At 41.6% G+C, this 17,531-nt stretch overlaps 1 protein-coding gene across 1 annotated transcript in view; it reads right to left on the bottom strand.

Moving 5' to 3' along the window:
* SPATS2 (spermatogenesis associated serine rich 2) overlaps positions 1–8,157 on the bottom strand; it is a 133,755-nt gene extending 125,598 nt beyond the window's left edge. Inside the window, 1 exon segment of the mRNA XM_014740927.3 lies at positions 7,879–8,157. The gene's annotated coding sequence lies outside the window, so the exon portion shown is untranslated.
* Positions 8,158–17,531: the final 9,374 nt, after the last annotated feature.

Raw genomic sequence — 17,531 nt, 5'->3', positions numbered from 1 at the left:
GAATGGAATAGTATTCAGCTATAAAAAGGAATAAAGTACTGATACATGCTACAACATGGCTGAACCTCAAAAACATTATACTAAGTAAAAGAAGCCAGACACAAAAGGCCACGTATTATATGATTCCATTTATTTGAAATATCCAGAACAGGTAAATCTATAGAGACAGAAAGCAGACTGGTGGTTACCAAGAGATAGGGGGAGGGGATAATGAGGAGTGACTGCTTAATGGGTCATTACCATTCGAAGGGTCCTCTTTGGGGGTGATGGAAAAGTTCTGGAACTAGATAGCATGATGGTTGTACAACATTGCGAATGTACTAAATACCACGGAACTGTATACTTTAAAAGCATTAATTTTATGTTATGTGAATTTCACCTCAAAAAAAATTCAATGATCATGACAACTCTGTGGTGGGGATTACTACTGCACCAATTTTGCAGATTCAGAAACGCAGTATCAGAGAAATTAAATGACTTGACCAAATCCACAGAGGGAGTAGGTCAAGGAGTAGAGATTCAAAGCCAGATTTGTGGACCAGATTTATGCTCTTCTTTTTTTCTTTTAATGCTGATAGAACATAGAATCTTCAGAACCCCCTCTCCATTAATTAATTTTATGCCCAACTATCTACAATCCAACTTATTATTATTAGCAGCAACTCCTACGTGATACAACTAACAGTTTTGTGCTCTTAACTAAAATGTTACATACCTTCCTTATTTTAATCAGAAATTAGAAGAAAAATAGTACAACATGGGAATATTATAAATATAATGTCAGTATTAGCCTGATCATAACTAACACTGTTCACTAGATCCACATTTCAAGCATCAAGAAGTTTAATAATAGGGGCTGGCCCTGTGGCAGAGTGGTTAAGTTCGCACGCTCCGCTGCAGGCGGCCCAGTGTTTTGTTGGTTCGAATCCTGGGCGCGGACATGGCACTGCTCATCAGACCACGCTGAGGCAGTGTCCCACATGCCACAACTAGAAGGACCCACAACGAAGAATATACAACTATATACCAGGGGGCTTTGGGGAGAAAAAGGAAAAAAATAAAATCTTTCAAAAGAAAAAAAAAAGAAGTTTAATAATATACTTGGAGCTATTTCACAATGGAAATGATTAGCCACTAGAGTGTGAAAGGATCCTGTGTTCTCAGCTTTACCACCAAATCAAAAATGTAATCATGGGGGCCAGCCCGGGGATGTCGCAGTTAAGTTCGCAGCTCCGCTTTGACAGCCTGGGATCCACCAGTTTGAATCCTGGGTGCAAATCTACACACCACTTACCAAGCCATGCTGTAGTAGGCGTCCCACATATAAAGTAGAGGAAGATGGGTACAGATGTTAGCTCAGAGCCACTCTTCCTCAGCAAAAAGAGGACTGGAAACAGATGTTAGCTCAGGGCTAATCTCCCTCAAAAAAAACACATATAATCATGTAAAAACTGAATATAGGGGCCAGCCCCATGGCCGAGTGGTTAAGTTTGCACGCTCTGCTTCAGCGGCCCAGGATTTCGCCAGTTCAGATCCCAGGTGCAGACATGGCACTGCTCATCAAGCCATGCTGAGGCAGCATCCCACATGCCACAACTAGTAGGACCTACAACTAAAAAAAATATATACAACTATGTACCAGGGGGCTTTGGGGAGAAAAAGGAAAAATAAAATCTTAAAAAAAAAAAAAATTGAATTCTACTTTTTTTTTTTTTTTTTTGAGGAAGATTAGCCCTGAGCTAACTGCTGCCAATTTCCCTCTTTTTTTGCTGAGGAAGACTGGCCCTGAACCAACATCCGTGCCCATCTTCCTCCACATTACATGTGGGACGCCCACCACAGCACAGGCCGCCACGCGGTGCCATGTCCGCACCCAGGATCCAAACAAGCGAAGCCCGGGCCATCAAAGCGAAACATGTGCACTTAACCGCTGCACCACCAGACCAGCCCCAAATTCTACTTATTCTTAATTGTTAAGATTTTAGGTAACAAGTAATTAGGATGAAGGTATGAAATATCCCTCCTTTTTCAGGAGCTTTTCCCACTTCATCAGGTTAGATGCACAAACACAAATTTAGTACTCATTGTTGCATTGTTTCCTGTGTTCCCAAATTACAATAACATCACACAATAATACCCTGTAGTCTAACTTATAAGATCATCATAACATTAGGGGCAGGCAGACAAATGACAAATGTCAAAAATCAACTTTGAAAAGACCGACATAAAATACAACCTTTGCGTAGTGACAGACACGAAAAAGATTACCCAACTAAGCCTTGTTTAAAGCATTGTCAACCCAACAAGGAACTAGATAACCATCTCAAGAAACCTAGTGTGTACTAACTAGTAAGATATAACAAGTCTGCATCTAAGCTAAATGGCTGACTCAAGCCTGTGGTGATCCTGTACCACCTACCATTCAGGTACAGTACTTTAGCTTCCTGTCATTCCACGTTAGTTATAAATGAGTTTCAGTTTTCATGAAATGTGAGGGAGCTTCTTATGAGATCCTTGTACAGAGGGCTTGTGCAGGATATGCAGGCAGGCTATGAAGACAATTTACTGTAAAGATGTAAGAGGATAACGCAACTAAGCAGAAGAGTCACTTCCACCACACACTAATGGATATTTTCAATCAATGTAACAGTAGAAGACAACCAGGAAGAGCCAGCAGTGGGCTCATCACATTGACATGTTGTAATCAGAGACCAAGCAGATAATTTAAAGAAAGGTATTGCTCCACAAGTAATGGTAGCCTTAAAACAACAGCAAATCATTTACTACTAGACAGATCACATGTACTCAAGAGAAGACTACAGGTTTTACAAACTGGTCTTTTTAGTCCTATACAGATCAATAGGAAGTAACATCATTGGCAGCATCTTCAGGTACAAAAGACATCCTCACTTAGCTATCATGACTCATCTACAATCATATAATGGCCTTACCACAAACCTTCTCTTCAGGCCCAATACTCTTTAGCCAATTCCAAAGAACATCCACGAGTGCATGCGTGGACACACACACACGGACACACACTCTCCACAACTAGTAATCATGTCATTTTGCTAATTAAGTAATGTAAAAATTCTCCTTCTTACCAGCAATCCAAGGTTGTTATTTAGGGTTTGAACTAGTAAGAACCCGTGTGTAACTCCTAACCACAAATTAGTCATAGGACAATGACTCCAGAAGTTGCCTTTAAGCCAATTATATCCTCAAATCCCGCAGAATGTTTTAAGGGCCTGGGGCTGCAACGTGTAGAAGATGATGTATATTTCAGGAACCCACCCCTACAAGCCACCATGATAGATGTGAACACGGAGAGTAACTGCTGGCCTCTGGCCAATCCTTAACATCCAGTAACTTAAAGATAAAATGTTTACAAACTTTACATCTTTAGAAATATTTCAGAACCAACAGACCACCTCCAAGATAATAATGTGGGCTCACTATCTACTATGAGGCTCTCAGAAAATGGCATGTGAGCCTGAAGTCCCTTTGTAACCCAATAATCTCAAGAAGCAAGATGCGAGGATAATTAACCTCCTTGCGACATTTAGAAAAAAATGGAATGCGAAGTTACACCCATCCTAAGAGAGAGTTCACTGTTAGTCTGCAGCTATTTCAATCTATTACATTTGGTACTATGTGACAACTCTCTCTCACATGCATATATATGAAGAGAGGGAGAAAAAAATGAAGTCAAACAAATGACTTCAGCTAATTTTACTTCCTGTATTATAGCTACCTTCTTGAAATATTTAAGCATACAGCAGACACTCGAACTTTTTCCAATAAATGAAGAAGGGATACAGAAGGTAAGCAGTAACCAGCAGCTTACACATGTGAAACCTTTTTAAATGAAAAAAGTACAGTGTTTTTCAATCAAAGGCAGCAAAGTGAACTGAAAATGCTCTACACTATTGACACATTTTTCAAACGCACACACAGATAATGTTAAGATGATTATCCACATTCACAGGTATGACTGGAAAGATCTGTATATAACAAATGGTTCCTTCCACACTGAATACATTTCACACTTTAGAACAGAAACTCTCATTTTCTTCACCAGCTGAACTAAAAGATTTTCAAAACTACTTTTATTGCTAAGTTGAAATGTATTTTAATGTGCTTGCCAGATGTCATGATACATAAATATAAGTAAGGAGAAGCAAAAAGAGAGCCATGAAAACTGGGTAAATCATTTCCTCCTGAATCATTTCCAGGACAAGTGTCCTGTAAACAGTACAGAAAAAGTAAGTAGAGGAAACATCATCCCTCAAACATTAGGCCAAGTGCTATCTTCAGGTGAACACGTAATAAAATGACCACTTAAAAGTAACCAAGCTTCCTCAAAAAACCAAACATGGAATTACCAGATGACCTAAAAATCCCACTTCTGAGTATATACCCAAAAGAACTGAAAGAAAGAACTCAAACAGATATTTGTAAGCTAATATTCACAGCAACATTAACTGCAATAGCCCAAAGGTGGAAACAATCCAAGTGTCCATCGGCAGATGGGTGGATAATGGATAAACAAAATGTACTGTACATATACATGGAATATTATTCAGTCCTAAAAAGGAATGAAATTCTGACACAGGCTAAAACACTAATGAACCTTGAAGACACTGTGCTAAGTGAAATAAGCCCAATGCAAATGGACAAATACTATGATTTCACTTATAAGAGGTACCTAGAAGTAGTCATACTCACAGAGACAGAAAGTGGAATGGTGGTTGGCAGGGGTTGGAGGAAGAAAGGAATGTAGAGTTATTGTTTAATAGGTACAGAGTTTCAGTTTGGGAAGACAAAAATGTTCTGGAGATGGATGGTGGTGACGGATGCACAGCAGGTGAATATACTTAATGCCACTAAACTGTACGCTTAAAAATTATTTACATGGTAAATTTTACGTTATGTATATTTTACCACAATTTTTTTTTAAGTAACCAAGCAAGAACGATGGTCAAACTTTTGCGGCAAAAACATATCAAGAAAAGTGGTAGGAGTTTGTAACAAGCACGCTTCACTGTCAGCCTCCAGAGCCTAGATGACTTACCTGAAAGTCAAGACCTCAGAATTGGAGGGATGGTCATGCCATTTTCACGTTGCAACAGACATATACCAAGCATCTAAGGACACTGAATTATATTCTACAGGAGGTCATTTACTAAACAGTGAATAGACTTCCCTTCCCAACAATTAAATCAGGAAAAAAAAAAAGAAGCTTTTCCTTCCAGTCTCCAACGGAAGCAGTAAGACTGAAATAATCAGTTTTACTTCTAACCAAGCAGCACAGCAGATCCCAAAGAGTACCTTTAAGTTCCCAACTTTAATATGGTGGCTCTACAAAGGGAAACGGCAAGTAGTAATAAAAATAAAAATTTTATATATATATATATATATAAACTTCTTTCATTGCCTTTATTAAAGTGTCTTTGTACAAGTTACTTAATCTTTCTGAGCCTCATCTGAAAAATGAGGATAATGCTTACAACTACCTTGTAAGGGTTGTTCGAAGATCTTATAAGGTAATACATACACAACACATTGAATTCAGTGCCTAGAATACATAAATGCTCAACAAATAAAAATTCCCTCCCTTCCTGTCATTCATTCATTAGTGTCTGTAGCCCTTCGATACTCCTGAATCAGCCTCCAAGGGCTATGCTGATGTTTTGGCCAGTTACCTATGGCTCCTCCCTCAGGCCCCGTCTGTTTCTCGCAGTTCAAGTTGTTTCACTCCTGGTTTCTAAGAGGATCCCGTCTATATTTAGAGATAATGCCAGTACCAACTGTGGACTCAACAGGTGCTTGGAGGGCACTTGAGCACTCAGCAGTTTTTGATCGTTTTCCAGAGTTAATTGGTTTTGGCTCTACAACTGGCTGTCTTGACTTCTACAAGGAAGAGTGCCACGTATGCACAGTACTTCAGCAGTACACTAGACTAAACAGAAAATTAACTGTGTTCACCGGACAAACCCTTAGCAAGAAGATGTTTTAGCCCTATTATCAAGACCTCAGAAAAGCCGTTAAATCACAGGAGCAATAAACATTCAATAAACTCTACAGATGTAGCCCACTGACCCAACCTTCATCTAAATCACATTATCATATCAGACCCAAGTTTCAACCAATTCACGCTGCTTGTACTACAACCAAGATTGGGAGTGAGAGAGCAGGAACAACAATCAGGCAGTGAAGATTTAAAGAAGGCTTCCCACAGAGCTGGGTCTGAATTTACTAGCTCTGTGACCTTAGTAAGTTATTTAACCTCCTAAATTATAAACTAGGAAATAATTGGAAGGATTAATTTAAATGAGATAATGCACACACAACAACCTTAGCATCTAGCCTCGCCCACTGGAAGAGGTCAATAAAAAGGCACATTATCACTAACCAGGACACTGCACTCACTTCTTGCTTTGTTCAGTTTCTATGACATATAAGAAAAGTGACAATTTAGATCATTATTTCTGGACCTTTATAAAGTAGCCTAATGTTACTATTTGAGACCTAGCTGAGAAATATAAACTGACGACTTCCCAGAAATCTTAGATGAGTCAGCAAAACAATGCTTTTTTTTAATAAAAAGCTTAACATACACTGTTTATGAACACATAATGGTAACTACAATTTCCAAACCAGGAATCTTGTATCTAGCACTATTCAAAATTTGGTCTGGAAATCCAAGTATCAAGGAAATGTAAAGATCATAACCCCAAAAGTTCTGTCCCACAATATTTTCAAATCACCTTAATTCAAACTAGAAGGTGTAAGGCAGCCTAACAATTTGAAATTAGCATCAAGAATCTCTTGAGGCAGAACCCAAACTCTCTCCCACGAGCATAAAACCAATAGATGGTACATGAACATTACTCAGTGAGAAACTGCAATTCTCACAAAGTACAGATAACTTCGATTTTATCAAGGCTATTCATCACCTTTTGATCTAAATGAAAACAAACCCTTGGTTTTCCCCCAAAGACCCTAAACTCTGCATTACCACTGACCTAACTCAAAGCAAGATGCCTGTTTTTGGTGATCTGTCCTCTCCTGCTGCATTAACCACAGGTAAATTACATACAGTAACCTGCTGAAAAGAGAAATAAATACTATAGGCACCCTTTTTCAATGAAATGGACTACATAAATTATAACCAAATTATTAAAAGAGCAGTTTGCACTCTTTAGCAGAGGGACAAGCTTGAGAAACATTCACCTTTTAAAAGAACCCAATCATCCTGGGTGAATTACGAGAAAGATGCCACTCTAGTCCACCTACCCTATACTCTCTAACTGGATCTAACCTTCTGCAATAATTCATGCCCAAACCACATCTATTTTATTTCTCTGCCCCTCTTTGCCTTATTTTCCGTTCCCATTTCCCCCCTCCATTCCAAGAATGCCCTTATTTTCAAATCCCACTTTGCCCCAAATCCTAAGAACCTGGGACACCCACGCAGATGACCTTACGCATCCCCAGGGTATTCCCAATGCATTGTACTTCTCATCCTAAATAACCCATTCTTTCATTCTTTTCAGTCTCTCGTTGTTTCTTAAAATCCAATACCCCACACACGCTCACACCAGAGTCCCCCCTCACTCCATTGTTTCCCCGGCCTATGCCTCTGGAAACCCCCCAACTCGGACCCGTGTGCTTCAGCCCGCCCCACTGACCCCAGAAACCTTTCACCATCTGGGTACTCCAGGTCCCAAAAGGCTCACGTCCTCCTCCTCTCCGTACCCCAACCCCCAACAACTGCCCCCTCCCCCGTGCCCTCCCTCAAGCCCGCTCCCCGCACCTCTGTGCCCCTCTTTATCCCCCACCAACGCCTCCACCCAACGCCTCAGCCTCACTTACCCCGGGCCCCCGCAGTCGCCGCGTCCCCCTAGTTCCGGGCTCTACGTCCCGAACGCTCCGGGGTCTGGGAAAAGGAAAGGAGCTCCTCCGCCTCCTTTTCCTCCTTTTCTGGAGCAGCCGCCGTCGCCGCCGCGCTCCTCCCCCAGCTCGGCCGGAGCCGGACGCCGCCCCGCCCCCACCGCCCCTCTCCCGGCTTCCCCCCTCGGCTGGGCGGCGGGCTGGCAATCGCAGCCGCGGCTGCGGGCCGAAGCGCCAGCCGATCCACACCGACCTCACCGCGGCTCGAGCTGCTCGCCCCGCCCCGTCGCCCGTTCGGGCGCGTGCGCGCCGGCCAGCCAGCGCACAGGGCGCGTGCTCGCGCCGGCGCGAACCCGGCGCCCCGAGCTCCGGGCTGTTACAGCCAACGGGCGCGCGAGCGAGGCCTCGCCGTGAGGCGGCCGCGCCGGGGACCTGCGAGTGGGGAGGCGGGAGGCGGGCTACGGGTCGTCGGGTACCGCTCTCCTCGTGACCGGGCCCCTCGCGCCTCGCACTGCCCGCCGGGCCGCGCGCCTGAGCTGAGGGAGCTCGGGCGTCGCCGGGGATTGGGAATCACGAGGAAGGGAAGGGATTGCAATGAGTGGGTCAGGAACAAACTAAATGGAAGTGGGGCGGGTAGGACGCGCTCGCGTTCACGTGCAGAACGAGCCATGCCCGGAAAGAGCGGGCGGCGAGGGGGTGGGGGAGAGCGCGCGCTGGGAGCGGAGGGCCGAGCTGGAACTGCCGGAAAGAACCGAAACTCCCCCGGAGGTTGCCGAAGGCGGGCGCCTCGAGGGGAGCCTCTCGAGGGCGTTTTCTGTCTACGTCCCGGCTAGGGCACGGTCTCTCGAGCCGTCTTCCCTTTAGCCGTTCATGCCTCCGCCCCCAGGACTTTCCACCACTTTCCCCTCCGCCTCCTTTCCCGGTCAGGTTTTACTCCAAAGGCCATTTTGGAGCCTTCGGCTGCGAGAAACTCCGAGACGTCCGGACTTGGCGGCCGCTCAGCCTCCTGGGAGTCCTTAGAGGCCGGTGCGGGGTGGGGAGAAGGATGCGACCCGGGCCTGGCTCAGGACCACCTCTGGAGCGAATTGAGGGTCCTGTACCCGCCACGTCCACCGACACACTGCCCGAGTCCATTTCTGAGTCGGTTTTCTGGTCTGTTCAGCTGTCTACATCCCTCTATGCGGCTGTGGTCAGTCACGCTGCCTGTCGAATCTTTCCGTTAAATACTCTTCTGTCTTCGTGGTCAGATTCCCAGCCTCCCCAGGGCCAGAACCGTGTCTAATATTCGTGCACCTTTCTAGCCAGTGCTCTGCATGGGTGAAGCACTCACCCCACTGTCACCTGGTCACCCGTCGATTAGGAGCGGCTGCGGGCTGGGAATTTAGACAATGAGCATTAAAAAAATTTTAATCAGATTCTGTCCTCTTGTTCTTATTCTTTGAGGCCAAAGCATCAGGGGTTCAGAATAGGCACCAGCGACAAACCGGAGAGTGTATATGACTGTGTATAGCTAGCCACCGCAGGCACGATGTCGTTTTGGTTTCCACACGTTTGTTACTGCAGTCGCAGTACTTGTAACGGAGTAGTACAGAAAATCTTTACCAAGTCCTCTGGTCTCTTGGTTTTTAACTTTGCATATGGGGGAGGGGGTCAAAAGTCCCCTGGAGCCCACTGACCCCTTGTTAATAATGCCCAATCTAATCCAGCCATATCATTTACAGATCTAAAGGAGCAGAAGAGTAGGTCATCCAGCTAGTCAGCATGTGATGCTTACTATTGAATCTTTGTTCAGAAATTCAAATAGAGGCAAACCATCCAAATATCTGCTCTCTATTCATTCACTAAATTGACATAAGTACCCATGAGTGGTAGGCATTGTTCTAGGCATTGGGTTACTTACAAAGAATAAAACAAGATCATTATCCCCAAGGGAAGTCCCAGTTGTAAAGGAGGATAAAAGCTATTAAATAATTATAATAACATGTCATAAGTGTTGAAACAGAGAAGTGCGAAGTGGTGTAGGAGCACAGAGGAATAAGTGACTAATTCTTCCACAATTTTCCTTCCTTCTCATACGGAGTAGGAAGAGGATGATATGACCCTGGTTAATGGGAAACTTCCTACTGAAAAAATGGGACCTGAATCAATTGGATCTAAGATCTTATTCCATGATGACTGATTTCACCTACCAAAATTCACTCAGGAAATGCCTTCGTTATAGGCCCTGTTGCTGCTGCAAAACCAATATAGTTTCTTTGGGAGGAAAATAAAGTCCCCACTCTTGAAAACCTTATAGTCTGTTAGGAAAGAATGATGCCATTCCTAAGAGAGCCTCCAGTCTAATGGGAGAGAGTTTTTATATGTGGATATCCTGCTCAAAGAAAAGGAGGTGAATTAAGGAGCAGACCTAGGCCCAATGAATGAGAGCTGTCAAAACATCATTGGAAATCTAATGAGATGAAGAATATCATATTTAACAGATCTCTAAAGCAGAGTTCTGAGTGTGATTGAGTGAAACATAGCTTTGCTAAGTCCCTGGGGTGGCAGTAGGAGTAGGCTCCTCACAAGGATTTTCCTCAAAACACAACGGCCCTCCAAGGAGAGTGGGTCACAGCAGTGTCCTGCTGAGTGGGGTTTGCAAGAGGGGTGCTACCACTCGTGGCCCACCCTCACTCTTTCTCCATGAAGCTATCAACCTCTCTAAAAGGACATTGAACAAAAGTTTCAAAGATACCTTTTGGACCTGGGTTACAAAGATTAATTTTATCGTTGTTCTTTATACTACATAAACATTTTCCACTTTGTATGCTATACTTCACAATAAAACAGAGTGATCACTGCCTGCTTTGAAATAATTGTGAATTGTTTAAAGTCTGTCTCTAAATTATATTGGAGGAAAAGAAATGCTGTAATAAATTCAACATGTAATACTTGTGACCTACTCTAAAGAAAATTAAAAAAAAATTCTGAAATGATTAGAGTAACTGCTAAGGATCACAAAAGATCATTTTGAAATAACATCCATATGTCTCAGTTCAGCCTTAAGGGAATTAATTTATCCCAGGTTACCTAATGATCAAGTGGCAAAACTAGAACTAAAGATAAATCATGACATCATCTTCACCTTGGCAGATATATTCTGCACATATTAACCTAACCTAATTTGATACATTTCAGATTAGAACTTTTCTTGTGTTTTTGTTTGTTTGGTTTGAGTTGATATTTCATAGCTGAAACGATTGATTGCCAGATTCCAGGGTTTGTTTGCTTGTGTGTGTGTGTATGTGAAGAAGATTGGCCCTGAGCTAACATCTGTTGCCAATCTTCCTCTTTTTGCTTGAGGAAGATTGTTGCTGAGCTAACATCTGTGCCAATCTTCCTCTATTTTATGTGGGATGCTGCCACAGCAGGGCTTGACAGGTGGTGCTAGGTCCGTGCCCAGGATCCGAAACTGCAAACCCCAAGCGAACTTAACCACTATGCCACTGGGCCAGCCCCATATTCCACGTTTTTATTAGGAAGTAAAAGAGGCTGAAGTTAAACTATAGTCTGAGAGACATAAAAATTTTATTTATTATCCTGAAGACTTGATAATCAGTGACTGTAATTGAAGAACATGATTTTTTAAAGTCTGGTGAACAAAGCTGAAGCTACAAACCACAAGAGGCACAAAGACAGGCAGAGAACATCTCATAAGGGTGTGCTTTCCCTTTGCTTGGACTACTTCTAATACCTAAGAATATTCATGTTGGCAGTCCAAACTGGGTGTCTTAGAAAAATTGGTTTCGGGGCCAGCCCGGTGGTGCAGCAGTTAAGTGTGCACGGTCCGCTTCGGTGGCCCGGGGTTCACTGGTTTGAATCCCGGGTGTGGAGATGGCACAGCTTGGCACGCCATGCTGTGGTAGGTGTCCCTCATATAAAGTAGAGGAAGATGGGCACAGATGTGAGCTCAGGGCCAGGCTTCCTCAGAAAAAAGAGGAGGATTGGCAGCAGATGTTAGCTCAGGGCTAATCTTCCTCAAAAAAAAAAAAAATTAGTTTCATGGGATGCTAAATAGATGCTATCTGAAAAAAACTTATTCCAGGTCTAAATAAGTTTGGGAAACACTAGGTAAAATCAAGTTAAACTGGTTTCTTTACTTCCCAGAGCATTTAATATAGTAATGTGCTTTGTTAATATCAAAGTGAACGTACTATATAGTATGCAACTTTCCCCAAGGAGAGTTTTTTCTCCCAAGAGACTTCCGTGCAGGATTAATGTTTTTTTCAACATCCATTCCATAAAGTTCTATTACAGAGGTTTGATTAGGTAAGCATTTCCCATTTTACGGATAACAAAACTGAGGTCCAAAGACATGGGTAATGTACTCAAATTCAGTTGTGTATCAGATGTTTAGAGCTGGAAAAAGCCTGAAATTATCAAAGGTTAAATTGTTACATCACAAAATTGGTGACAATGTCAGAACCAAAACTCAGATTTGAAACATTGAGTTCAGTGAGAGCAACTTGTAGGTTCATAAAAAACTTAAATTTGATCTTTAGTGAATTTGTTTCTATATGTAAGACATAGAACTAATACTGCTTTACAGTAAGTTCATTCATGGCATTTTAGCATGCTGTTTCTTTTTTTTTTTTTTAAAGATTTTGTTTTTTCCTTTTTCTCCCCAAAGCCCCCCAGTACAAAGCTGTATATTCTTCGTTGTGGGTCCTTCTAGTTGTGGCATGTGGGATGCTGCCTCAGCGTGGCTTGATGAGCAGTGCCATATCCGCGCCCAGGATTCGAACCAACGAAACACTGGGCCGCCTGCAGTGGAGCGCACAAACTTAACCACTCGGCCACAGGGCCAACCCCTAGCATGCTGTTTCATTTGTACATTCTGTCACCATTTTTTTAAAAATTGATAACGCCTACCCTCTGTAAATGATTTATGGTTTATAAAGCACTCTCATTGTCTCATTGTCTCCTTTGATTGTCTCAACATCCCTGTGATGCAGGCATCCTTATCCCCATGTAACAAATGAGGAAACTGAGGCTTTCAATTGTTAAATAACAGTTTAATGTTTTTTCCCTTCTGCTCCTCAAAGCCCCCCAGTACATAGTTATATATTCTAGTTGTAGGTCCTTCTAGCGCTGCTATGTGCGACACCACCTCAGCATGGCTTGATGAGCGATGCTAGGTCTGTGCCCAGAATCCGAACTGGTGAAACCCTGGGCTGACAAAGCAGAGGGCATGAACTTAACCAGTCAGCCCCGGGGCCAGCCCCACAATTTAACATACTTAGTAAATGAACTGTTAGTTGCACTGGGAGAAGACAGTCCCTCCCCTCAGAGGACTTTAGTATAGTTAAGGAGACAAGACTTACATATATGAGACAGAGAATGATTACCTGACAACATATGAGAAAATCCTTGATAGAATGGTACAACCTAGACAAAACTGCTGAAGGAATTCAAGGGGGAAAGATTACTGGAGATGGAATTAATCAGTGAAGGCATCGTTTAGAGATAAACCTTAAAATAGACTGTAAAAAAAAATGTAAAGATTTGGATTAGCAGACAGGAAAAAGAAGTACAGGAAAGAAGAGTGATATCAGCAAAGGCATGAACATAAGAACAAGAAACACATTGATGGAAAAGGCTTAGAAGGGAGATGGGTCTGAAATGATCAGTCTCTTAGCTGTGTAAGAAAAGTCAACCACTAAGAAGCAATGAGCCCCCAGTCACTGAATGTAAAATAAAACGGCACCATTTGCCAGGATTGAGCAGTTATTTGCTTTCCAACCCAGATTACATAGAAAAGCAGTAAACTTACACTCTCTACTATAGACCCCAGGAGAGGAAAGGAGAAAGAAGCAAGAGAAGCCAAGCCCAAACTGGTGGTTATGGGTACCACCAGTTACCCATAACTGTAAGGGTACAGTTATTGGGTAACTTACCCATAACTTACTGGCCCTCAGATCTGTGACTGGGAAACACAGGAATAGAAGACATTTCTGTTTCCCCCATACCCTTCTTATTCCCTTCTTGATACTAATTCATCTGAAAGGTGCCTGACCTATTGATGCTCGGAGAAAATGTCCTTTGAGGTGGTACTTGCATAGTCTGGCTCACATGCTGACTTAGTCACTGTCCACAGAAGGATCTTCCCCACAACCTTTCTCAGCCCAGAAATGGGACTAAGGTCTGGCACAGAATGGATTAAAATAATTCCCTTCCAACTTTCACACACAGGGCACTGCTTTATTCTGTTGAAACTTGTCAGTGAAGTTTAAATCCAGAAAATTCAAGGTCTTGCTTAAAGCTATAATGGTTTGCAAATAAGCAGATGGACTATGGAAAGGGTGGATGAGAGGTGGGGAGAAAGAAGAGAATTTGGAAGACAAGGAAAAGGAAAATGAAGAGACCAACAAATTATTGAAATGAGAGCTCTTTTAGCTGGAATCCTGTGTAAATTTTCTGCTGTAATTATTCAAAACCCACCTTAGCAAAACAAACAAAACCAGTTTGTTGAACGAGTTTCGATCTCTTGCAGTGATTAAGAGAAAGAGATGGCAAGGAACATAAAGACAAACAAACAAATCAGCTGCTCAGGATGGGAACTTCAAAAGCCAAAGCAATGGCATGAAATGTGTGTTCCAGCAAAGCTCTAACATGAACTAGACTGCTCCAGAGCCCCTGAGGAGATCAAATGACAACTGAAAAACACATCCAACTTCATAGCTGTTCTCTCCTTCCCAACAAGAGGGGAGGACTGAACTCTGGGAACAAACCTGCTAAGGAGGTGCCACTACTAGATCCTAAAAAAAAGTGAAGGAACATATTTTACCCTTGTGACAGCCTTAAGGCGCCATCTGCAGTTCTTAGCTAAGACTGCAGTAAACCCATACCTTCTGCTAGCTTATTAGGACCACCCACTGTTTAAGAGAAAAGAAAACAAAGAAATACTAAATTCAAGTCGGGGAGTCCTCAAAAGCCCCTGGGTCCTAGTGTAGATGCAAACATAGCTTTACGACACAGTGCCTAGGAGAAGATGTAAGGGCCTTATTGGCTATAAGCTCAATGAGCAACAAAAAAAAGCTAATAAATTCCTAGACTGCTTGATTTAAAGGATGATATATTGTCCAGACCTTGAGAACTTAATAGCCCCACAGCACCCCGTTCTGTCTGAACACATCTGAGAATTGCATTTAGTTCTGGGCACCACAATTTAAGAGCAATATTGACAAGAGCCATAAAAATGTTCAAACCCTTTGACCCAGTAATCCTACCCATGGGAATTTAGTCTGAAATAATTCAAGAGAATAGATGAATTAGAAGCATGAAAATATCGATGCAGCATTCTTTATAACAACAAAAATATATATATTAATAGCCTAAATGTCTCCCAAAAAGGGAATATTATATAGCATTAAAATATAGTGATGTGTTATTTGAAAAAATATGTATGTAATGATAATGCATGCTACAACATGGATGAAGCTTGAAAACGTTATGCTAAGTGAAAGAAGCCAGACACAAAAGGAGACATTGTATGACTCCGTTTATATAACATGCCCAGGATAGGCAAATCTGTAGAGAGAACGTAGATTAGTAGTTGCCAGGGGTGGGGGGAGGAGAGAATGGAGAGTGATCATTAATGGGTACAGGGTTTCTTTTTGGGGTGGTGAAAACATTCTGGAATTAGGGTTCCTGGTTGTACAACCTTATGAATATACTAAAAACCACTAAATTGTATACTTTAGCAGAATGAATTTTATGGTATGTGAATTATATTTCAATTATATATATGTACATATGTGTGTGTATATATATATGAAGTCTTCATAGTAATATATATAAATGCTCATAATTCAATGAGGCAGAAAAACAGTACAAAATTATATCCCTGATGATTCAATCATGTAAAAATTAATCATGCACATTTATGGCTGAGGACTAGAAGAGAACATGAATAAATGAAAACAGACGGTTTGATACAGGTGAATTTTTTATTTGTGGGGGAGACAGCAGCCATTATATTGTTCTCTGAGCAATTAAATATTTTATTTTCTTCCCAAGACAGTGTCCACAAGAGGGCAGACAGAAGATGGCAAACCAAACCATTTAACACAAGCCTCAACTAGAAAGTTAAGAACCCAAAATCCAGTGTTGAAAGCAATCTTAAACGTCGTCTAAGTCCAACTTCCTTACATTACAAGGAAAAAACTGAGGCCCCAAATGGTAAAATGGCTCATCTAAAGTCAGCAGGCTTGTCATGCAAGAGGCAGAAATAGAACCCATCTCCTCACTTCTCCATCCGTCCTCTTTCTACCAAACTACAGTGCTTACTCAAACAAGGCAATGTTTAATCTGGAAAAGGGAAGATTTAGAGGGATAGGAGATAAAGGGCAGGTTCTCACCAAGAAAGAGGTTTTTGTTGGTTTTTGTTTTTTGTAGCAGAAGATACCAAATCTCGAAAGAAAATACGAGGAAGTTATCTTCAATCCAATAAAAGAACTTTTTAACAATTGAAGATGTCAGAAAGGCGGGACATGTAGGGGATTCCTTACTCAAACAAAAGCCAAAATATCATCTCTGAAGCAAGCTATTCTCAGGATTCTGCACAAGATAAGTGCTAGAGGTAGAGATCTTCTCAGTTCCCTTCCAACTCTTTTTAAAGGTCTATAAATTTTTTATTTGTGGGAGTGGGAGAATAGGAAATCCTTGGATTTCATTAAATCAGCTCAGCTGGAGAATAAAGAAGGCCTCTGACTTGCTAATGTCTTCGCTTTTATTATTATTATTATTTTAGTGAATTTCTGCTTTCAGCTGATTTTCATAATGTCAGGTCCTTTGGAAAGCCCATCCCCAGAAAATTTTCTTCAGGATTAAAAGGTCCCAGGTTGGTGGAAAAGCACAATTCCCTTCCAGAAGTTCTAAGTTCATACGATTTTGTGCCATTTCTTTCTTTTCAAAAAAAAAAAAAGGCTGTTTGGGACAACATGGATAGACTTTGAGGGTATTATGCTAAGTGAAATAAGTCAGAAAGAGAAAGACAAATACCATATGATCTCACTTATATGTGGAATCTAAAAACAAAAACAAACAAGCAAAAAACCCCAAAAAACCAGCTCATAGATATAGAGAACAGATTAGTGGTTGCCAGAAGCAGAGGGTGATGGGCTGGGCAAAATGAGTGAAGGGGGTCAAAATGCACAAACTTACAGTTATAAAATAAATAAGCCATGGGGATGTAATGTCCAGCATGGCGACTATAATAACGATGTATTGCATATTTGAAAGCTGCTAAGAGAATAAATCTTAAAAGTTCTCATCAAAAGAAAAAAATGTTTCTGCAACTCTGTATAGTGATAGATGTTAACTAGACTTATTATGCTGATCATTTCACAATATATACAAATATTGAATCATTATATTGTACATTTGAAACTAATATAATGTGTGTCAATTATACTTCAATAAAAAAAAGTGGTAATAGAAATAAAATGTCATGGCTGATAGCACAAATTTATGTCACAACAGTCAGAATTTAAACTCCAGTTCGGCCACTTAAAAGTCACTGGGTAAATTACTTAATGTCTCCCTATGACTGTCTATTAACCTATACAGTAGAAATAAGAATAACCTTCTCTGAG

The sequence above is a fragment of the Equus caballus genome, chromosome 6, assembly GCF_041296265.1.
Source record: "Equus caballus isolate H_3958 breed thoroughbred chromosome 6, TB-T2T, whole genome shotgun sequence".
NCBI classification, from domain to species: Eukaryota; Metazoa; Chordata; class Mammalia; order Perissodactyla; family Equidae; genus Equus; species Equus caballus.
Note: the sequence above shows the minus strand (reverse complement) of the source record. Positions and strands in the feature narration are given on the sequence as shown.